The sequence below is a fragment of the Delphinus delphis genome, chromosome 16, assembly GCF_949987515.2.
Source record: "Delphinus delphis chromosome 16, mDelDel1.2, whole genome shotgun sequence".
Lineage (NCBI taxonomy): Eukaryota > Metazoa > Chordata > Mammalia > Artiodactyla > Delphinidae > Delphinus > Delphinus delphis.
In genome coordinates, this window is record NC_082698.1 from 51,086,108 (window position 1) to 51,111,783 (window position 25,676).

Here is a 25,676-nt window from a genome sequence, read left to right on the forward strand (position 1 = left end):
ACATTTTCGTCAACCCAGAAAGTTTTCCTGTGTCCTTTTCTTGTTGATTTTCTTTCCTACCACCCTCCATTCCTTCAGGAAACCATATTCTGATTCTTAACACTGCGAATCATTTTAGTATGTTTTTGGATAAACAAAATCATACATTAATTTGTGCCTTTTTTGCCTAACAGTGTTTTTCAAAGTGATCCATTCTGTTGTGTATATACATTTTTTTTAAGTTTATTGGTTTTCTTTTTAAATTTTCTTTGGATTCTAGCTTTTATTGTTCTTCTTACTCATCATTACATCTCTTAGCACTGGTCCAAGTGCTGTGTAAGTAGTAATTATTCTGTGTACACATGGTATGAGACAGAATATTAATTGTAGAACATTTCAAGTGTATTTTAGAGCATAAAAATGGTGATTACTGGTAATTTCACTAATAGTATTATCACAGTTAATTTTCTGTGTTTCTGTCCTACTTAAAAAAATCTCTGTATATTATTTACTTATAGAAACACAATCAGAATTATGCTTTTATAGGCCTACATACATTCTTCTTAGTTTCTTAATATTACTCTCTGAATATTTACCAAAATATTAAATACTCATTACTTTAGCCTTCATCTGATTTTTTTCTTTTCCTACACTGACATATGAGTATTACCTTGTCTTCCTTCCTTCCCTCCTTCCTTCTTTTCTTTTCTTTTCTTTCACATTATCCCTTTGCAATAATATATATAATTTTATTCATTTTTCTCTGGGTACACCTTTGACAGATCTCCAAAGTTTTATTGGTTTCTTACTGTAAAATGTCTGTAATACCAGTTTTAATTTCATTTTTGCCTCCAAAATTATTTATCAAAGCATATTTTTATTCTGTTTTATATTCTTAGTTTTGTTGTATTTTATGTTTATTACTATGAGGCAAAAGAGTTGTTTGCAGATTTTCTGTGTTTTGACATTTATTGATTATGTATGTGAATGTATTATAGTCATTTAGAAGAAAGTGTACAATCTGTATCTAGGCGCAAAACCTATTTATGTCTCTTCAGTCTGACTTATTAATTAAGAGATTACAACAAAGTAGTTAAGAGCTAAATCTCTGGAGACAGGCTGCCTGTACTCAATATTTGGCTCATCCAATCTCAAACCATGTAACATTAGTCCAGCTACTGAATGTTGCTTGTATTACTTCCCTCATCTGTAAATGAAATTATAATAGTATCTTTCTAGAGGGTTACTGTGAGCAGTAAATGAGTTAATAAATATAATAATACATATAACAAATATAGCACTGCCTGGCACATAGTACATACTATAGACGTTAGTTTTCATTGTATTATCTTATTCATCTATCTCTATTAATTATTTTCTATTTTCTTTGTTAAAAATTAAGTTATATTCAGGTCCTCAATGTGGCTTAAATTTTATCAACTATACCTTGTATCTCTACATTTTTGCTTTAAATATATTAATATTGAATTAAGTGAAACATAAAGGCTCATAATTGCCATTTATATATATTCATTCATTCATTTGTTATTCATATAAGGCATACTCATTTTCCCACTTGATGTTTTTGCCTTGACGTCTACAATACTGGTATTGCCAAAGCTGCTTTCTTTTCATTTGTAATTGCCTGGTATATAATTATCCATCTTGTTTATATTTACTTTTCTGCTTCATTCCATTATATTGTGTCTGTTATTAACATCATATAACTGGTTGAAGTTCTTTTACAAATACAAGAGGAATTTAATTATTTTATGATAACTGTGATGACTGGTGTTTTTTGTTGTACTTTTGCCCTCTTATGTTATACTTGCTACTTTTAGGCTTTATTACTCTTTTTCCTAGATCATTTTCCTTGATCATTCTATATCAAACAAGTTCCTTATGCTTTTATTCTTCAGTGACTTGAATCTTACACATACTAATTGTACTAAGCATGGTTACATTTACTTTAAAAATAAACATGTTTGAAATTTTCCTATTACCTTGAGAAAGAGCAATATCTATTTATGATGGTATGTAAAGTATATTACCACATAGTAGGGGAGCATGTTATTTCCTTCCTCCCCTTGGCCCCAATTTCTAAGAAGGTGGGATTTTAAACCTGATTATTATGGTTAATAAGAAATAATTGGGAGCCCCGGGAAGATGGCGGAAGAGTAAGACGCGGAGATCACCTTCCTCCCCACAGATACACCAGAAATACAACTACACGTGGAACAACTCCTACAGAACACCTACTGAAGGCTGGCAGAAGACCTCAGACCTCCCAAAAGGCAAGAAACTCCCCACGTACCTGGGTAGGGCAAAAGAAAAAACAGAGACAAAAGAATAGGGACGGCACCTGCACCAGTGGGAGGGAGCTGTGAAGGAGGAAAAGTTTCCACACTCTAGGAAGCCCCTTCGCGGGCGGAGACTGCGGGAGGCGGAGGGGGGAGCTTCGGAGCTGCGGAGGAGTGCACAGCAACGGGTGCGGAGGGCAAAGCGGGGAGATTCCCGCACAGAGGATCGGTGCCGACCGGCACTCACCAGCCCGAGAGGCTTGTCTGCTCACCCGCCGGGGCGGGCGGGGCTGCGAGCTGAGGCCGGAGCGCAGGGAGAGGACTGGGGTTGGCAGCTTGAACATAGCCTGAAGGGGTTAGTGCACCACAGCTAGCCGGGAGGGAGTCCGGGGAAAAGCCTGCACCTGCAGAAGAGGCAGGAGACTTTTCCTTCCCTTTTTGTTTCCTGGGGCGTGAGGAGAGGGGTTTAAGAACGCTGCTTAAAGGAACTCCAGAGACGGGCGCGAGCCACGGCTAAAAGCGCGAACCCCAGAGACGGGCGCGAGCCGCGGCTGAAAGCGCGGACCCCAGAGACGGGCGCGAGCCGCGGCTGAAAGCGCGGAATCCAGAGACGGGCGCGAGCCGCGGCTGAAAGCGCGGAATCCAGAGACGGGCGCGAGCCGCGGCTGAAAGCGCGGAATCCAGAGACGGGCGCAAGCCGCGGCTAAAAGCGCGGACCCCAGAGGCGGGCGGGAGACGTTAAGGCTGCTGCTGCCGCCACCGAGGGGCCTGTGTGCGAGCACAGGTCACTCTCCACACCCCTCCTCCGCGGAGCCTGTGCAGCCCGCCACTGCCGGGTTCCCGGGATCCAGGGACAACATCCCCGGGAGAGCGCACAGCGCGCCTCAGGCTGGTGCAAAGTCACGCCGGCCTTTGCCACCGCAGGCCCGCCCCGCACTCTGTGCCCCTTCGTCCCCGCCGGCCTGAGTGCGCCAGAGCCCCCAATCAGCGGCTCTTTTAACCCCATCCTGTCTGAGCAAAAAATAGACGCCCTCCAGCGATCTACACGCAGTGGCAGGGCCAAATCCAAAGCTTAGCCCTGGGAGCTGTGAGAACAAAGAAGAGAAAGGGAAATCTCTCCCAGCAGCCTCAGAAGCAGCGGATTAAAGCTCCACAATCAACTTGATGTACCCTGCATCTGTGGAATACCTGAATAGACAACCAATCATCCCAAATTAAGGAAGTGGACTTTAGGAGCAAGATCTATGATTTTTCCCCCTTTCCTCTTTTTGTGAATGTGTATGTGTATGCTGCTGTGTGAGATCTTGTCTGTATAGTCTTGCTTCCACCATTTGTCCTAGGGTTCTATCCGTCCATGTTTTTTTTAAAATTTTTTTTCTTAATAATTAATTTTAATAACCTTATTACACTTTACCTTCGTTCTTTCTTTCTTTCTTTCCGTCCTTCCTTCCCTCCTTTAGACAACGAATCATCCCAAATTGAGGAGGTGGTCTCTGACAGCAAGATTTAGGATTTTTCCCCATTTACCTCTTTTAGTGAGGGTGTATGTGTATGCTTCTGTGTAAGATTTTGTCTGTATAGCTTTGCTTCCAACATTTGTCCTAAGGTTCTTTCCGTCCCCTTTTTTTTTTTTTTTTTTTCTAAATAAGAAGTTTTTAATTCAATAACTTTATTATACTTTATTTTATTTTTACTGTATCTTCTTTCTTTCTGTCTTTTTTCCTTCTTTCCCTCCTTCCTTCCTTCCTCCCTCCCTCCCTCCCTCCTTTCTTTCCTTCTTGCCTTCTTTCCTTCTTTGCTTCTTTCTTTCTTTCTTCCTTCCTTCCTACCCTCCTTTCCTTCTTTCTTTCCTCATACTTCTACTAATTCCCTCTACTTATTCTCCCTTTTATCCTGAGCCTGTGGATGAAAACCTTTTGGTGCTCCAGCCAGGAGGCAGGGCTCTGCCTCTGAGGTAGGACAGCCAACTTCAGGACACTGATCAACAAGAGACCTCCCAGCTCCACATAATATCAAACGGCGAAAATCTCCCAGAGACCTCCATCTTAACACCAGCACCCAGCTTCACTCAACGACCAGCAAGCCACAGTGCTGGAAAACCTATGCCAAACAACTAGCAAAACAGGAACACAACCCCACCCATTAGCAGAGAGGCTGCCTAAAATCATAATAAGGCCACAGACACCCCCAAACACACCACCAGACGTGAACCTGCCTACTAGAGAGACAAGATCCAGCCTCATCCACCACAACACAGGCACTAGCCCCCTCCATCAGGAAGCCTACACAACCCACTGAACCAACCTTAGCCACTGGAGACAGACATCAAAAACAGGAGGAACTACAAACCTGCAGCCTGCAAAAACGAGACCCCAAACACAGTAAGATAAGCAAAATGAGAAGACAGAAAAACACACAGCAGATGAAGGAGCAAGATAAAAACCCACCAGACCTAACAAATGAAGAGGAAATAGGCAGTCTACCTGAAAGAGAATTCAGAATAATGATAGTAAGGTTGATCCGAAATCTTGGAGATAGAATGGACAATAGATTGGACAAAATGCAAGAATCAGTTAACAAGGACCTAGAAGAACTAAAGATGAAACAAGCAACGATGAACAACACAATAAATGAAATTAAAAGTACTCTAGATGGGATCAATAGCAGAATAACTGAGGCAGAAGAACGGATAAGTGACCTGGAAGATAAAATAGTGGAAATAACTACCGCAGAGCAGAATAAAGAAAAAAGAATGAAAAGAACTGAGGACAGTCTCAGAGACCTCTGGGACAACATTAAACGCACCAACATTCGAATTATAGGGGTTCCAGAAGAAGAAGAGAAAAAGAAAGGGACTGAGAAAATATTTGAAGAGATTATAGTTGAAAACTTCCCTAATATGGGAAAGGAGATAGTTAATCAAGTCCAGGAAGCACAGAGAGTCCCATACAAGATAAATACAAGGAGAAATACGCCAAGACACATATTAATCAAACTGTCAAAAATTAAATACAAAGAAAGCATATTAAAAGCAGCAAGGGAAAAACAACAAATAACACATAAGGGAATCCCCATAAGGTTAACAGCTGATCTCTCAGCAGAAACCCTACAAGCCAGAAGGGAGTGGCAGGACATACTGAAAGTGATGAAGGAGAAAAACATGCAGCCAAGACTACTCTACCCAGCAAGGATCTCATTCAGATTTGATGGAGAAATTAAAACCTTTACAGACAAGCAAAAGCTGAGAGAGTTCAGCACCACCAAACCAGCTTTACAACAAATGCTAAAGGATCTTCTCTAGGCAAGAAACACAAGAGAAGGAAAAGACCTATAATAACGAACCCAAAACAATTTAGAAAATGGGAATAGGAACATACATATCGATAATTACCTTAAATGTAAATGGACTAAATGCTCCCACCAAAAGACACAGATTAGCTGAATGGATACAAAAACAAGACCCTTATATATGCTGTCTACAAGAGACCCACTTCAGACCTAGAGACACATACAGACTGAAAGTAAGGGGATGGAAAAAGATATTCCATGCAAATGGAAACCAAAAGAAAGCTGGAGTAGCAATTCTCATATCAGACAAAATAGACTTTAAAATAAGGACTATTAAAAGAGACAAAGAAGGACACTACATAATGATCAAGGGATCGATCCAAGAAGAAGATATAACAATTGTAAATATTTATGCACCCAACATAGGAGCACCTCAATACATAAGGCAAATACTAACAGCCATAAAAGGGGAAATCGACAGTAACACATTCATAGTAGGGGACTTAAACACCCCACTTTCACCCATGGACAGATCATCCAAAATGAAAATAAATAAGGAAACACAAGCTTTAAATGATACATTAAACAAGATGGACTTAATTGATATTTATAGGACACTCCATCCAAAAACAACAGAATACACATTTTTCTCAAGTGCTCATGGAACATTCTCCAGGATAGATCATATCTTGGGTCACAAATCAAGCCTTGGTAAATTTAAGAAAATTGAAATTGTATCAAGTATCTTTTCTGACCACAACGCCATGAGACTAGATATCAATTACAGGAAAAGATCTGTAAAAAATACAAACACATGGAGGCTAAACAATACACTACTTAATAATGAAGAGATCACTGAAGAAATCAAAGAGGAAATCAAAAAATACCTAGAAACAAATGACAATGGAGACACAACGACCCAAAACCTGTGGGATGCAGCAAAAGCAGTTCTAAGGGGGAAGTTTATAGCAATACAAGCCCACCTTAAGAAGCAGGAAACATCTCGAATAAACAACCTAACCTTGCACCTCAAGCAATTAGAGAAAGAAGAACAAAAAAACCCCAAAGCTAGCAGAAGGAAAGAAATCATAAAAATCAGATCAGAAATAAATGAAAAAGAAATGAAGGAAACAATAGCAAAGATCAATAAAACTAAAAGCTGGTTCTTTGAGAAGATAAACAAAATAGATAAACCACTAGCCAGACTCATCAAGAAAAAAAGGGAGAAGACTCAAATCAATAGAATTAGAAATGAAAAAGGAGAGGTAACAACTGACACTGCAGAGATAAAAGAGATCATGAGAGATTACTACAAACAACTCTATGCCAATAAAATGGACAATCTGGAAGAAATGGACAAATTCTTAGAAATGCACAACCTGCCAAGACTGAATCAGGAAGAAATAGAAAATATGAACAGACCAATCACAAGCACTGAAATTGAAACTGTGATTAAAAATCTTCCAACAAAGAAAAGCCCAGGACCAGATGGCTTCACAGGCGAATTCTATCAAATATTTAGAGAAGAGCTAACACCTATCCTTCTCAAACTCTTCCAAAATATAGCAGAGGGAGGACCACTCCCTAACTCCTTCTACGAGGCCACCATCACCTTGATACCAAAACCAGACAAGGATGTCACAAAGAAAGAAAACTATAGGCCAATATCACTGATGAACATAGATGCAAAAATCCTCAACAAAATACTAGCAAACAGAATCCAACAGCACATTAAAAGGATCATACACCATGATCAAGTGGGGTTTATTCCAGGAATGCAAGGATTCTTCAATATACGCAAATCTATCAATGTGATAAACCATATTAACAAACTGAAGGAGAAAAACCATATGATCATCTCAATAGATGCAGAGAAAGCTTTTGACAAAATTCAACACCCATTTATGATAAAAACCCTGCAGAAAGTAGGCATAGAGGGAACCTTCCTCAACATAATAAAGGCCATATATGACAAGCCCACAGCAAACATCATCCTCAATGGTGAAAAACTGAAAGCATTTCCACTAAGATCAGGAACAAGACAAGGTTGCCCACTCTCACCACTATTATTCAACATTGTTTTGGAAGTTTTAGCCACAGCAATCAGAGAAGAAAAGGAAATAAAAGGAATCCAAATTGGAAAAGAAGAAGTAAAGCTGTCACTGTTTGCAGATGACATGATCCTATACATAGAGAACCCTAAAGATGCTACCAGAAAACTACTAGAGCTAATCAATGAATTTGGTAAAGTGGCAGGATACAAAATTAATGCACAGAAATCTCTGGCATTCCTATACACTAATGATGAAAAATCTGAAAGTGAAATCAAGAAAACACTCCCATTTACCATTGCAACAAAAAGAATAAAATATCTAGGAATAAACCTACCTAAGGAGACAAAAGACCTGTATGCAGAAAATTATAAGACACTGATGAAAGAAATTAAAGATGATATAAATCGATGGAGAGATATACCATGTTCTTGGATTGGAAGAATCAACATTGTGAAAATGACTCTACTACCCAAAGCAATCTATAGATTCAATGCAATCCCTATCAAACTACCACTGGCATTTTTCACAGAACTAGAACAAAAAATTTCACAATTTGTATGGAAACACAAAAGACCCCGAATAGCCAAAGCAATCTTGAGAACGAAAGAAGGAACTGGAGGAATCAGGCTCCCTGACTTCAGACTATACTACAAAGCTACAGTCATCAAGACGGTATGGTACTGGCACAAAAACAGAAAGATAGATCAATGGAACAGGATAGAAAGCCCAGAGATAAACCCATGCACATATGGACACCTTATCTTTGATAAAGGTGGCAGTAATGTACAATGGAGAAAGGACAGCCTCTTCAATAAGTGGTGCTGGGAAAACTGGACAGGTACATGTAAAAGTATGAGATTAGATCACTCCCTAACACCATACACAAAAATAAGCTCAAAATGGATTAAAGACCTAAATGTAAGGCCAGAAACTATCAAACTCTTAGAGGAAAACATAGGCAGAACACTCTATGACATAAATCAAAGCAAGATCCTTTCTGACCCACCTCCTAGAGTAATGGAAATAAAAACAAAAATAAACAAATGGGACCTAATGAAACTTCAAAGCTTTTGCACAGCAAAGGAAACCATAAACAAGACCAAAAGACAACCCTCAGAATGGGAGAAAATATTTGCAAATGAAGCAACCGACAAAGGATTAATCTCCAAAATTTACAAGCAGCTCATGCAGCTCAATAACAAGAAAACAAACAACCCATACCAAAAATGGGCAGAAGACCTAAATAGACATTTCTCCAAAGAAGATATACAGACTGCCAACAAACACATGAAAGAATGCTCAACATCATTAATCATTAGAGAAATGCAAATCAAAACTACAATGAGATATCATCTCACACCAGTCAGAATGGCCATCATCAAAAAATCTAGAAACAATAAATGCTGGAGAGGGTGTGGAGAAAAGGGAACACTCTTGCACTGCTGGTGGGAATGTGAATTGGTTCAGCCACTATGGAGAACAGTATGGAGGTTCCTTAAAAAACTACAAATAGAACTACCATATGACCCAGCAATCCCACTACTGGGCATATACCCTGAGAAAACCAAAATTCAAAAAGAGTCATGTACCAAAATGTTCATTGCAGCTCTATTTACAATAGCCCGGAGATGGAAACAACCTAAGTGCCCGTCATCGGATGAATGGATAAAGAAGATGTGGCACATATATACAATGGAATATTACTCAGCCATAAAAAGAAATGAAATTGAGCTATTTGTAATGAGGTGGATAGACCTAGAGTCTGTCATACAGAGTGAAGTAAGTCAGAAAGAAAAAGACAAATACCGTATGCTAACACATATATATGGAATTTAAGAAAAAAATGTCATGAAGAACCTAGGGGTAAAGCAGGAATAAAGACGCAGACCTCTTAGAGAACGGACTTGAGGTTATGGGGAGGGGGAAGGGTGAGCTGTGACAGGGCGAGAGAGAGTCATGGGCATATACACAGTAACAAACGCAGTAAGGTAGATAGCTAGTGGGAAGCAGCCGCATGGCACAGGGATATTGGCTCGGTGCTTTGTGACAGCCTGGAGGGGTGGGATGGGGAGGGTGGGAGGGAGGGAGAGGCAACAGGGAAGACATATGGGAACATATGTTTATGTATGACTGATTCACTTTGTTATAAAGCAGAAACTAACACACCATTGTAAAGCAATTATACCCCAATAAAGATGTTAAAAAAAAAAAAAAAAAAAAGAACTAGAATTATGGGAGAACATTTGTTATTGAAATAGAGGTGTTACTTTGTAATCTTTGAAGCAAAGGAAGAAATCATTAAATAAATTGATGATCTGACCTTAAAAAAAAAAAAAAAAAAAAAAAAAAAGAAATAATTGGAGGCCCTGGGCAGGGTTTGTGGAGCTCCGGGGCCCACAACCTCCAGCATCACAGCCAGACACTAGCAAATTCTTGAAATAGCTCTAGGAGGAAGACGATGCCATCACATTTTCCTGAGAAATAAACTGGAGACTGAGAGTTTACAGAAGTCACCCAAGGACGGAGGTGATGTGCTACGTGAGCTCCTTAGCAAGGAAGCCGCATCTTTCCTTGGCAGGTCTTCATGCTCTGGCACGGTGTCAAGTCTGAGCCTCTGAGGTGGGAGAGCTGAGTTCAGGGCACTGGACCACAAGAGACCACTCGGCTCCACGTAATACCAGTTGGTGTGACCTCTCCCAGAGTTCTCCATCTCAATGCTAAGACCCAGCTCCACTCAACTACCAACAACTCCAGTGCTGGACACCCCATGCCAAACAATTACCAAGACAGGAACAGAATCACACCCATTAGCAGAGAGGCTGCCTAAAATAATAATAAATTCACAGACACCCCAAAAACACACCACTGGACGTGGACCTGCCCACCACAAAGACAAGATGCAGCCTCATCCACCAGAACACAGGCACCAGTCCCCTCCACCAGGAAGCCTACACAACCCACTGAGCCAACCTTACCCACGGGAGGCAGACACCAAAAATAATGGGAATGACGAACCTGCAGCCTGCGAAAGGAGACCCCAAACACAGTAAGTTAAGCAAAATGAGAAGACAGAAAAATATGCAGGAGATGCAGGAGAAAGATAAAACCCACCAGACTGAACAAATGAAGAGGAAATATGCAGTCTACCTGAAAAAGAATTCATAGTAATGATGGTAAAGATGATCCAAAACCTTGAAAATAGAATAGAGAAAATACAAGAAATGTTTAACAAGGACCTAGAAGAACTAAAGAGCAAACACACAGTGATTAACAAAAAAATAAATGAAATTTAATATTCTCTAGAAGGAATCAATAGCAAAATAACTGAGGCAGATAAGTGATCTAGAAGATAAAATAGTGGGAATAACTAACACAGACAAGAATAAAGAAAAAAGAATGAAGAGAATTGAGGACAGTCTCAAGACCGCTGGGACAACATTAAATGCACCAACATTCGAATTATAGGGATCCCAGAAGAAGAAGAGGAAAAAGAAAGGGACTGAGAACGTATTTGAAGAGATTATAGTTGAAAACTTCCCTAATATGGCAAAGGAAGTAGTCATTCCAGGAAGTGCAGAGAGTCCCATACAGGATGAATCCAAGGAGAAACATGCCAACACACATATTAATCAAACTATCAAAAATTAAATACAAAGAAAAAATATGAAAAGCAGCAAGGGAAAAGCAACAAATAACATACAAGGAAATCCCCACAAGGTTAAGAGCTGATCTTTCAGCAGAAACACTGAAAGCCAGAAGGGAGTGGCAGGACATAATGAAAGTGATGAAAGGGAAAAAACTACAGCCAAGATTACTGTAATCAGCAAGGATCTCATTCAGATCCTTCGATGGAGAAATTAAAAGCTTTACAGACAAGCAAAAGCTAAGAGAATTCAGCACCACCAAACCAGCTTTACAACAAATGCTAAAGGAACTTCTCAAGGCAGGAAACACAAGAGAAGGAAAACACCTACAATAATGAACCCAAAACAATTAAGAAAATAGTAATAGAAAAATACATATCAATAATTACCTTAAAAGAAAATGGATTAAATGCTCCACCCAAAAGACAAAGACTGGCTGAATGGATACAAAAATAAGACCCGTATATATGCTGTGTACAAGAGACCCACTTCAGACCTAGGGACACATACAGATTGAAAGTGAAGGGATGGAAAAAGATATTCCATGCAAATGGAAATCAAAAGAAAGCTGGAGTAGCAATTCTCATATCAGACAAAATAGACTTTAAAATAAAGACTACTACAAGAGACAAAGAAGGACACTACATAATGATCAAGGGATCAATCCAAGAAGAAGATGTAACAACTGTAAATTTTTATGCACCCAACATAGGAGCACCTGAATACATAAGGAAAGCGCTCACAGCCATAAAAAGGGAAATCGACAGTAACACAATACTAGCAGGGGACTTTAACACCCCACTTTCACCAATGGACAGATCATCCAAATGAAAATAAATAAGGAAACACAAGCTTTCAATGACACATTAAACAAGATGGACGTAATTGATATTTAGGACATTCCATCCAAAAACAACAGAATACACTGTCTTCTAAAGTGCTCAAGGAACATTCCCCAGGATAGATCATACCTTGGGTCAGAAATCAAGCCTTGATAAATTTAAGAAAATTGAAATCTTATCAAATATGTTTTCTGACCATAGCACTGAGAGACTAGATATCAATTACAGGAAAAAAAATTGTAAAAAATATAAACACATGGAGGCTAAACAGTACGCTATTAAATACCCAAGAGATGACAGAAGAAATCAAAGATGAAATCACAACATACCTAGAAACAATAACAATGAAAAAACCTATGGAATGCAGCAAAAGCAATTCTAAGAGGGAAGTTTATAGCAGTACAATCCTACCTCAAGAAACAAGAAACATCTCAAAAAACTTAACTTTACACCTAAAGCAATTAGAGAAAGAAGAACAAAATAACTCCAAAGTTAGCAGAAGGAAAGAAATCATAAAGATCAGATCAGAAATAAATGAAAAAGAAATTAAGGAAATGATAGCAAAGATCAATAAACTAAAAGCTGGTTCTTTGAGAAGATAAACAAAATTGATAAACCATTAGCCAGACTCATCAAGAACAAAAGGGGGAAGACTCAGATCAATAGAATTAGAAATGAAAAAGGAGAAGTAACAACTGACACTGCAGAAATAGAAAGGATCATGAGAGATTACTACAAGCAACTCTATGCCAACAAAATGGACAACCTGGAAGAAATGGACAAATTCTTAGAAAAATAAAACCTTCCAAGACTGAACCAGGAAGAAATAGAAAATATGAACAGACCAATCACAAGCACTGAAATTGAAACTGTGATTGAAAATCTTCCAACAGAGAGAAACCCAGGACCTTCACAGGTGAATTCTATCAAACATTTAGAGAAGAGCTAACACCTATCCTTCTCAAACCCTTCCAAAATATAGCAGAGGGAGGATCACTTCCAAACACATTCTACGAGGCCACTATCACCCTGATATGAAAACCAGGCAAAGATGTCACAAGAAAAGAAAACTACAGGCCAGTAACACTGATGAACAAAGATGTGACAATCCTCAACAAAATACTAGCAAACAGAATCCAGCAGCACATTAAAAGGATCATACACCATGATCAACTGGGGTTTATCCCAGGAATGCAAGGATTCTTCAATATACGCAAATCAATCAGTGTGATGAACCATATTAACAAATTATAGGATAAAACCATATGATCATCTTAATAGATGCAGAAGAAGCTTTCAACAACATTGAACACAAATTTATGATAAAAAAACCTTCCAGAAAGTAGGCATAGAGGGAACTTATCTTAATATAATAAAGGCCATTTATGAAAAACCCACAGCCAACATCTTTCTCAATGGTGAAAAATTGAAACCATTTCCACTAAGATCAGGAACAAGACAGAGTTGCCCACTCACCAATATTATTCAACATAGTTTTGGAAGTTTTAGCCACAGCCATCAGAGAAGAAAAAAAAAAATGGAATCCAAATCAGAAAAGAAGAAGTAAAACTGTGACTGCAGATGACATGATACTATACATAGAGAATCCTAAAGATGCTACCAGAAAACTACTAGAGCTAATGAATGAATTTGGTAGAGTAGCAGGATACAAAATTAATGCACAGAAATCTCTTGCATTCCTGTACACTAATAATGAAAAATATGAAAGAGAAATTAAGGAAACACTCCCATTTACGATTGCAACAAAAAGAATAAAATACCTAGGAATAAACCTACCTAAGGAGGTGAAAGACCTGTATGCAGAAAATTATAAGACACTGGTGAAAGAAATTAAAGATGATACAAAGAAATGGAGAGGTATACCATGTTCTTGGATTGGAAGAATCAACACTGTGAAAATGACTATACTGCCCAAAGCAATGTACAGATTCAATGCAATCCCTAGCCAAATACCAGTGGAATTTTTCACAAAACTAAAACAAATAATTTCACAATTTGTATGGAAACACAAAAGACCCTGAATAGCCAAAGCAGTATTGAGGGAAAAAAACGTAGCTAGAGGAATCAGACTCCCTGACTTCAGACTCTACTACAAAGCTACAGTAATCAAGATAATATGGTACTGGCACAAAAACAGAAATATAGATTAATGGAATGGGATAAGAGCCCATTGTGCGGGGTAAACCCGCACACCTATGGTCGACTAGTCTATGACAAAGGAGGCAAGGATATACAATGGAGAAAAGACAGTCTCTTCAATAAGTGTTGCTGGGAAAACTGGACAGATAAATGTAAAAGAATGAAATTAGAATACTCCCTAGCACCATATACAAAAATAAACTCAAAATGGATTAAAGAGCTAAATGTAAGGCCAGACGCTGTAAAACTTTTAGGGAAAAATATAGGCAGAACATTCTATGAAATAAATCACAGCAAGATCCTTTTTGACCCGCTTATATAGAAATGGGAATGAAAACAAAAATAAACAAATGGGAACAAATGAAACTTAAAAATTTTGCACAGCAAAGGAAACCATAAACAAGACCAAAAGACAACCCTCAGAATGGGAGAAAATATTTGCAAATGAAGCAACTGACAAAGGATTAATCTCCAAAATACACAAGCAGCTCATGCAGTTGAATATCCAAACAACAAAACAACAGAATCAAAAAATGGGCAGAAGACCTAAATAGACTTTCTCCAAAGAAGATATACAGATCACCAACAAACACATAAACAGATGCTCAATATTACTAATCATTAGAGAAATGGAAATCAAAACTACAATGAGGTATCACCTCACACCAGTCAGAATGGCCATCTTCAAAAAACCCACAAGCAATAAATGCTGGAGAGGGTGTGCACTGTTGGTAGGAATGTAAATTGATAAAGCCACTATGGAGAACAGTATGGGGGTTCCTTAAATAACTAAAAATAGAACTACCATATGATGCAACAATCCCACTACTGGGCATATACCCTGAGACAACCATAATTCCAATAGTCATGTACCACAATGTTCACTGCAGCACTATTTACAGTAGCCAGGACATGGAATCAATCTAAGTGTCCATCAAAAGATCAATGGATAAAGAAGAAGTGGCACATGTATACAATGGAATATTACTCAGCCATAAAAAGAAACGAAATTTAGTTATTTGTAGTGAGGTGGATGGACCTAGAGTCTGTCATACAGAGTGAAGCGAGTCAGAAGGAGAAAAACAAATACCCTATGGTAACACATATATATGGAATCTAAAAAAAGAAAAGAAAAGTTTGTGAAGAACTTAGGAGCAGGAAAGGAAAAAGACGCAGACGTAGAGAATGGACTTGAGGATGTGGGGAGGGGGAAGGGTAAGCTGGTACGAAGTGAGAGAGTGGCATGTACACTACCAAATGTAAACGAGATACTACTGGGAAGCAGCCATATAGCACAGTGAGATCAGCTTGGTGCTTTGTGACTGCCTAGAGGGGTGGGATAGGGAGGGTGGGAGTGAGATGCAAGAGAGAGGGACTATGGGGATATATGTATACTTATAGCTGATTTACTTTGTTATACAGCAGAAACTAACAAACCATTGTAAAGCAATCATACTCCAATAAAGATGTTTAAAAAAGAAATAATTGTTATACTGTGCATTATATCAACTAAATTCACCATACTGCATTTATGTATTAGGAATATTGATTTTTCTCATTTTTTGATTGTCTGTCATTTCTTTTATACTACCACCTCTTAATCTATAAATATTTTGTTAGTAGTCACTTGCAAAACATCTAGGAATAATACTTCCAAGCAGTATTTGTGGGTGTAATAGGTTCCTGATTATTAGATCCCAGAGAATTTTTTAAAATCTTATACATGAATGATATAGCTCAAAAGACCATCTGGTCCAACCCACTTTTTAAGGAAGTGATTTTTTAATATCCTTTATATTTCTTGGTCTTCTCATCACCTCTACGAATGGAAAGTTTATGGTCTTTAAAATGTTTTATTTATTTATAACTGAATTTGTCTTCAAGCTGTCAGTGGCTTTTACCTGTATTAACCGAATAAATTCTACTTGTTCTCTCTACTTTCATTCTTGCTCTTTCTAATTTACCTCACCACTACTCTCACTCTAATTTTTGAAAACTGGAATATGATTGTTATTCTCCTGCTCTGATGAGGTTTTTCAGTGGTTTATTGTTTCCCTCAGGATAAATGACAATGTCAAAGTTTCTGCTACTTTAAGTATACTATGATATGGGAGCACAGCTGGTGAAAACCATAAAAATGAATTGTAATGGCTTTGATTCTTTGTTTTCTTTTTTAAAATTTCAACTATTTCAAACTAGACGTTATTAAACTAAAGAACACTGATTGTATAATAAGCAAGCTTTTCCCCACACATGCAGTAGTGGGTATTGTCATGGTATGGAAAGAACATAGGTTATGGAACCATGCATACCTGGTTTCAGCTGGCAGCTTGGTTATTATTATCTGGTGAACATTATGAAATAATAGACTATGTCAGTTTTTAGTACACAAACAGCAAACTGAGCACTGAAGATAGAGGCAAATAGAAATAATGAAAGATTTGTCAGCAGGGAGCTTGAATAGAAGATTTTTGTAACTAGGCCGACATCAGAGGGTTATAAATAGGTCATTGGGGTGGTTATATTTACCATTTAGAGGGTTTTCAAAGAAGATTGCGTGGGGATAACTTTGGGTGGAGCAAGATCTGTTGGCTAGTTTCTGTAATTTTGAAGGTGAAAGACTAACTACAGCAAAGACAGATGAAAAAGTGTGGATTCAATTGATACTTATGTACTAAAATTGAGAGAAAAAGGATTGAATTTTTCTTTTCATAAACTTTTTTCTTTGTTTTGTTTTTAAACATCTTTATTAGAGTATAATTGTTTTACAGTGGTGTGTCAGTTTCTGCTTTATAGCAAAGTGAATCAGTTATACATATACATATGTCACCATATCTCTTCCCTCTTGCATCTGCCTCCCTCCTACCTTCCCTATCCCACCCCTCCAGGTGGTCGCAAAGCACCAAGCTGATCTCCGTGTGCTATGCACCTGCTTCCCACTAGCTATCTCTTTTACATTTGGTAGTGTATATATGTACATGCCACTCTCTCACTTTGTCTCAGCTTACCCTTCCCCCTCCCTGTATCCTCAAGTCCATTCTCTAGTAGGTCTGCATCTTTATTCCTGTCTTGCCCCTAGGTTCTTTAGACCACTTTTTTTTGATTCCATATATATGTATTCGTATAAGGTATTCGTTTTTCTCTTTATGACTTACTTCACTTTGTATGACAGTCTTGAGGTCCATCCACCTCACTACAAATAACTCAGTTTTGCTTCTTTATATGTCTGAGTAATATTCCATGTATATACGTGCCACACCTACTTTATCCATTCATCTGTTGATGGACACTTAGGTTGCTTCCATGTCCTGGCTATTGTAAATAGAGCTGCAATGAGCATTTTGGTACATGACTCTTTTTGAATTATGGTTGTCTCAGGGTATATGCCCAGTAGTGGGATTGCTGGGTCGTATGGTAGTTCTATTTTTAGATTTTCAAGGAATCTCCATACTGTTCTCCATAGTGGCTTTATCAATTTACATTCCCACCAACAGTGCAAGAGGGTTCCCTTTTCTCCACACCCTCTCCAGCATTTATTGTTTGTGGATTTTTGGATGATGGCCATTCTGACTGGGGTGAGATGATATCTCATTATAGTTTTGATTTGCATTTCTCTAACGATTAATGATGTTGAGCATTCTTTCATTGTTTGTTGGCAATCTGTATATCTTTGGAGAAATGTCTATTTAGGTCTTCTGCCCATATTTGGTTTGGGTTGTTTGTTTTTTTTGATATTGAGCTGCATGAGTTGCTTGTATGTTTTGGGGATTAGTCCTTTGTCAGTTGCTTCATTTGCAAATATTTTCTCCCATTCTGAGGGTTGTCTTTTTGTCTTATTTGTGGTTTCCTTTGCTGTGCAAAAGCTTGTAAGTTTCATTAGGTCCCATTTGTTTATTTTTGTTTTTATTTCCATTTCTCTAGGAGGTGGATCAAAAAGGATCTTGCTGTGATTTATGTCATAGAGTGTTCTGCCTGTGTTTTCCTCTAAGAGTTTAATGGTATCTGGTCTTACATTTAGGTCTTTAATCCATTTTGAGTTTATTCTTGTGTATGGTGTTAGGGAGTGTTCTAATTTCATTCTTTTACATGTAGCTCTCCAGTTTTCCCAGCACCACTTATTGAAGAGGCTGTCTTTTCTCCACTGTATATTCTTGCCTCCTTTATAGAAGTAAGGTGACCATATGTGTGTGGATTTATCTCTGGGCTTTCTATCCTGTTCCATTGAACTATATTTCTGTTTTTGTGCCAGTACCATACTGTCTTGATTACTGTAGCTTTGTAGTATAGTCTGAAGTCAGGGAGCCTGATTCCTCCAGCTCCGTTTTTCGTTCTCAAGATTGCTTTGGCTATTCGGGGTCTTTTGTATTTCCATACAAATTCTGAAATTATTTGTTCTAGTTCTGTGAAAAATGCCAGTGGTAGTTTGATTGGGATTGCATTGAATCTGTAGATTGCTTTGGGTAGTAGAGTCATTTTCACAATGTTGATTCTTCCAATCCAAGAACATGGTATATCCCTCCATCTATTTGTATCATCTTTAATTTCTTTCATCAGTGTCTTGTAGTTTTCTGCCTACAGGTCTTTTGTCTCCTTGGGTAGGTTTAGTCCTAGATATTTTATTCTTTTTGTTGCAATCGTAAATGGGAGTGTTTTCTTAATTTCACTTTCAGATTTTTCATTATTAGTGTATAGGAATGCAAGAAATTTCTGTGCATTAATTTTGCTTCCTGTTACTTTACCAAATTCATTCAGTAGCTCTAGTAGTTTTCTGGTAGCATCTTAGGCTTCTGTATGTATAGTATCATGTCATCTGCAAACAGTGACAGATTTACTTCTTCTTTTCCAATTTGGATTCCTTTTATTTCTTTTTCTTCTCTGATTGCTATGGCTAAAACTTCCAAAACTATGTTGAATAAGAGTGGTGAGAGTGGGCAACCTTGTCTTATTCCTGATCTTAGTGGAAATGGGTTCAGTTTTTCACCATTGAGGGTGAAGTTGGCTGTGGGTTTGTCATATGTCTATGCCTACTTTCTGGAGGGTTTTTATCATAAATGGGTGTTGAATTTTGTCAAAAGCTTTCTCTGTATCTATTGAGATGATCATTTGGTTTTTCTCCTTCAGTTTGTTAATATGGTGTATCACGTTGTTTGATTTGCATATATTGAAGAATCTTAGCATTCCTGGGATACACCCCACTTGATCATGGTGTATCATCCTTTTAATGTGCTGTTGCATTTTGTTTACTAGTATTTTGTTGAGGATTTTTGCTTCTGTGTTCATCAGTGATATTGGCCTGTAGTTTTCTTTTTTTATGACATCTTTGTCTGGTTTTGGTATCAGAGTGATGGTGGCCTCGTAGAATGAGTTTGGGAGTGTTCCTCCCTCTGCTATATTTGGAAGAGTTTGAGAAGGATAGGTGTTAGCTCTTCTCTAAATGTTTGATAGACTTCGCCTGTGAAGGCATCTGGTCCTGGGCTTTTGTTTGTTGGAAGATTTTTAAGCACAGTTTCAATTTCAGTGCTTGTGATTGGTCTGTTCATATTTTCTATTTCTTCCTGGTTCAGTCTCGGCAGACTGTGCATTTCTAAGAATTTGTCCATTTCTTCCAGGTTGTTCATCTTATTCGCATATAGTTACTTGTAGTAAACTCTCATTATCCTTTGGATTTCTGAAGTGTCAGTTGTTCTGCTTTTTCATTTCTAATTCTATTGATCTGAGTCTTCTCCCTATTTTTCTTGATGAGTCTGGCTAATGGTTTATCAATTTTGTTTATCTTCTCAAAGTACCAGCTTTTAGTTTTATTGATCTTTGCTGTCGTTTCCTTCATGTCTTTTTCATTTATTTCTGATTTATTTTATGATTTCTTTCTTTCTGCTAACTGTGGGTTTTTTTTTTTTTGTTGTTGTTCTTCTTTCTCTAATTGCTTTAGGTGTAAAGTTAAGTTGTTTATTTGAGACATTTCTTGTTTCTTGAGGTAGGATTCTATTGCTATAAACTTCCCTCTTAGAATTGTTTTTGCTGTATCCCATAGTTTTTGGGTGGTCGTGTTTTTATTGTTTCTAGGTATGTTTTGATTTCATCTTTGATTTCTTCAGTCATCTCTTGGGTATTTCATAGCGTATTGTTGGGCTTCCCTGGTGGTGCAGTGTTGAGAGTCTGCCTGCTGATGCAGGGGACGCAGGTTCGTGCCCCGGTCCTGGAAGATCCCACATGCCGCGGAGAGGCTGGGCCCATGAGCCATGGCTGCTAAGCCTGCACGTCCGGAGCCTGTTCTCCACAAAGGGAGAGGCCACAACAGTGAGAGGCCCACGTACCGCAAAAATAAAATAAAATAAAATAAAAAATAGCGTATTGTTTAGCCTCCATGTGTTTGTATTTTTTACAGTTTTTTATTTCCTATAATTGATATGTAGTCTATCAGTGCTGTGGTCAGAAAACATGTTTGATAAGATTTCAATTTTCTTAAATTTATCAAGGCTTGATTTCTGACCCAAGGTACGATCTATCCTGGGGAACGTTCCTTGAGCACTTTAGAAGACAGTGTATTCTGTTGTTTTTGAATGGAATGTCCTATAGGTATCAATTATGTCCATCTTGTTTAATGTGTCATTGAAAGCTTGTATTTCCTTATTTATTTTCATTTGGAAGATCTGTCCATTGGTGAAAGTTGGGTGTTAAAGTCCCCTAGTATTATTGTCTTACTGTCGATTTCCCTTTTTATGGCTGTGAGCATTTTCCTTATATTTTGAGGTGCTCCTATGTTGGGTGCATAAATATTTACAGTTATTATATCTTCTTGGATTGATCCCTTGATCATTACGTAGTGTCCTTCTTTGTCTCTTGTAGTAGTCTTTATTTTAAAGTCTATTTTGTCTGATATGAGAATTGCTACTCCAGCTTTCTTTTGATTTCCATTTGCATGGAATATCTTTTTCCATCCCCTCACTTTCAATCTGTATGTGTCCCTAGGTCTGAAGTGGGTCTCTTGTAGATAGCATATATTCAGGTCTTGTTTTTGTATCCATTCAGCCAGTCTTTGTCTTTTGTAGCATTTAATCCATTTACATTTAAGGTAATTATCAATATATATGTTCCTATTACGATTTTCTTAATTGTTTTGGGTTCATTATTGTAGGTGTTTTCCTTCTCTTGTCTTTCCTGCCCAAGAAGTTCCTTTAGCATTTGTTGTAAAGCTTGTTTGGTGGTGCTCAATTCTCTTAGCTTCTGCTTGTCTGTAAAGGTTTTAATTTCTCCATCAATTCTGAATGAGATCCTTGCTGGGTAGAGTAATCTTGTTTGTAGGTTTTCCCCTTTTATCACTTTAAATATGTCTTGCCACTCCGTTTTGGCTTACAGAGTTACTGCTGAAAGTTCAGCTGTTAAACTTATGGGGATTCCCTTATGTGTTACTTGTTGTTTTTCCCTTGCTGCTTTTTATATTTGTTCTTTGTATTTAATTTTTCATAGTTTGATTAATATGTGTCTTGGCATGTTTCTCCTTGGATTTATCCTGTATGGGACTCTCTGTGCTTCCTGGGCTTGATTAACTATTTCCTTTCCCATATTAGGGAAGTTTTCAACTATAATCTCTTCAGATATTTTCTCAGTCCCTTTCTTTTTCTCTTCTTATTCTGGGACCCCTTTAATTTGAATGTTGGTGCGTTTAATGTTGTCCCAGAGGTCTCCGTGACTGTCCTCAGTTCTTTTCATTCTTTTTTCTTTATTCTGCTCTGCAGTAGTTATTTCCACTCTTTATCTTCCAGATCACTTATCCGTTCTTCTGCCTCAGTTATTCTGCTATTGATCCCTTCTAGAGAATTTTTAATTTCATTTATTGTGTTGTTCATCTGTTCGTTTGCTCTTTAGTTCTTGTGGGTCCTTGTTAAACGCTTCTTGTATTTTCTCCATTCTTTTTCCAAGATTTTGGATCATCCTTACTATCATTATTCTGAATTCTTTTTCAGGTAGACTGCCTATTTCCTCTTCATTTGTTAGGTCTGTTGGGTTTTTGCCTTGCTCCTTCATCTGCTGTGTGTTTCTCTGTCTTCTCATTTTGCTTAACGTACTGTGTTTGGGGGTCTCCTTTTCTCAGGCTGCAGGTTCGTAGTTTCCACTGTTTTTGGTGTCTGTCCCCAGTGCCTAAGGTTGGTTCAGTGGGTTGTGTAGGCTTCCTGGTGGAGGGGACTAGTGCCTCTGTTCTGGTGGATGAGTTTTGATCTTGTCTTTCTGGTGGGAAGGTCCTTGTCTTTTGGTGTGTTTTGTGGTGTCCGTGGCCTTATTATGATTATATGCAGCCTTTGTGCTAATGAATGGGGCTGTGTTCTGGTCTTACTAGTTGTTTGTCATACAGTGAGCAGCAGTGTAGCTTGCTGGTCAGTGAGTGGAGCTGTGTCTTAGCGTTGAGATGGAGATCTCTGGGAGATTTTTGCCGTTTGATATTACTTGGAGCTGGGAGGTCTCTTGTGGACCAGTGTCCTGAACTTGGCTCTCTCACCTCAGTGGCACAGTCCTGATGGCTGGCTGGAGCACCAAGAGCCTGTCCTCCACACAGCTCAGAATAAAAGGGAGAAAAAAAAGAAAGAAAAAAAGAAGAAGGTAAACTAAAGTAAAATAAAATAAAGGTATTAAAGTAAAAAATAAAAAGTCATTATTGAGAAAAAAAATTTTTAAGAAAAAAAAAAAAAACGGACAGACACAACCCTAGGACAAATGGTAAAAGCAAAGCTATACAGACAAAATCACCACCAGAAGCATATACATACACACTCACAAAAAGAGAAAAAGGGAAAAAAAAAATATATATATATATATATGTGTGTGTATATCATTGCTCCCAAAGTCCACCTCCTCAATTTGGGATGATTCATTGTTTATTCAGGTATTTCACAGATGCAGGGTACACCAAGTTGATTACGGAGATTTAATCGGCTGCTTCTGAGGCTGTTGGGAGAGATTTCCCTTTCTCTTCTGTGTTCGCACAGCTCCCGGGGTTCAGCTTTGGATTTGGCCTCACCTCTGCATGTAGGTCGCCTGAGGGCGTCTGTTCTTTGCTCAGACAGGACGCTGTTAAAGGAGCAGCTGATTCGGGGGCTGTGGCTCAGTCAGGCCTGGGGGAGAGAGGGGTACAGAATGTGGGGCGAGCCTGCAGCAGCAAGGCTGGGTGATGTTGCACCAGCCTGAGGTACACCGTGTGTTCCGCTGGAAAGTTGTCCCTGGATCACGGGACCCTGGCAGTGGCGGGCTACACAGACTCCCAGGAGGGGAGGTGTGGATAGTGACCTGTGCTTGCACACAGGGTCCTTTGTGGCGACAGCAGCCTTAGCGTCTCATGCCCATCTCTGGTGTCTGCGCTGATAGCCGCGGCTCACGCCCTACTCTTGAGCTCCTTTAAGCAGTGCTCTTAATCCCCTCTCCTCGCGCACCAGGAAACAAAGAGGCAAGAAAAAGTCTCTTGCCTCTTCCGCAGGTCCAGACTTTTTCCCGGACTCCCTCCCAGCTAGCCGTGGTGCACTAACCCCTTCAGGCTGTGTTCATGCAGCCAACCCCAGTCCTCTCCCTGCATCGACTGAAGCCCGAGCCTCAGCTCCCAGCCCCCACCCATCCCAGCAGTGAGCAGACAATCCTCTTGTGCCGGTGAGTGCTGGTTGGCACCGATCCTCTGTCCGGGAATCTCTCCCCTTTGCCCTCCGCCCCCCTGTGGCTGCGCTCTCCTCCATGGCTCTGAAGCTCCCCCCACCCCCCGCCACCAGCATTCTCCGCCTGCGAAGGGACTTCCTAGTGTGTGTATACGTTTCCTCCTTCACAGCTCCCTCCCACTGGTGCAGGTCCCATCCTTTTTCTTTTTCTCTATTTTTTCTTTTTTCTTTTACCCTACCCAGGTATGTGGGGGAGTTTCTTGCCTTTTGGGAGGTCTGAGGTCTTCTGCCAGCTTTCAGTAGGTGTTCTGTAGGAGTTGTTTCACATGTAGATGTATTTCGGATGTATTTGTGGGAGGAAGCTTATCTCTGCGTCTTACTCTTACACCATCTTGAAGCTCCTCATAAACTTTTATTTTAATATGACATACATAAAGAAAAGTGCACGAATAAAAAATGTATAGTGTAATGTATGTCACAAAGTGAACCCAGTCTCATGTAGCTAACGTCGGAACCAAGAATTAGATAATTCCAGATCCCCAGCATTGTTTCCATGCCCTCACTCCATCACTGTTCGTAAACTCAACTTCTGAAATCATTTGTCTTTTTGTGCTTATATAAATGTAATCATACAACATGTACTATGTTGTGTCTCAACTTCTCTGGCTCAAAATGATGTTTTTCAAATCCAAGCATTCTGTTATGCATGGTTATAGAGACTTTCTGCTCATAGTTTCTCCAATTGTGTAAACTCCTCACAACATATTTATCCATTCTACTTCTGATAGTTTTCATTTTAGGACTCTCATAAAAAATGCTGGTACGACTATTCTTGTATATGTCTTTTGGTATAAATACGGATGCAGTTTTGTAAAACATATAGCAATGAATGGAATTGTTGGGTCATAGGATATGAATATGCTTTAATAGGTACAGTAAGAGCTTTCTGAAGTTTTATCAATGTATACTTCTACTCTTCAGCACCATATGAGAGTTGGGCTGCCGCACATAGTCACCAGAACTTACTTGGTGTCATCAGTCTTTTTCATTTTAGCCATTCTGTTTGGGAGGTAAATGTAGCAGTATTTTACTGTTTTTTAAATTTGCATTTCCCTGGTGACTAATGAAGTTGAACTTCTTTTTAGATCTTTGTTTGCCAGTTGAGTCTCATCTGTGCTAAAATGCTTGTTTAGACCTTTAGCCCATTTTTCTATTGTGCCTCTTTTTTTTTTCTTATTTCTTTCATATTCTGTATAGAATCCCTTGGACAGTAATGACATTGCAAATATCCTCTCCCATTTTGTGGGTTGGTTCTCTACTCTCTTGGTGACATGTTTTTTTTTGTTTTGTTTTGTTTTGTTTTGGTGTATGCGGGCCTCTCACTGCCGTGGCCTCTCCCGTTGTGGAGCACAGGCTCCGGAAGCACAGGCTCAGCGGCCATGGCTCACGGGCCCAGCCGCTCTGCTGCACATGGGATCTTCCCAGACCGGGGCACGAACCCACATCCCCTGCATCAGCAGGCGGACTCTCAACCACCGCGCCACCAGGGAAGCCTGTGGTAACATGTTTTGATAAGCAGAATTTTAATGTATACCAATATGTCAATCATTACCAATCGGGTTAGTGCTTTTTCCTTGTTGTTTATACTAGCTTTCCCTATCTTCAAGGTTGTGAAGCTCTTCTTTTACATTTTCTTCCAGAAATTGTTTCAGCTTCTATATTAAGATGTATAATCCTCGATGAATTGATTTGTCTGTATAAGGTTGCATATTTT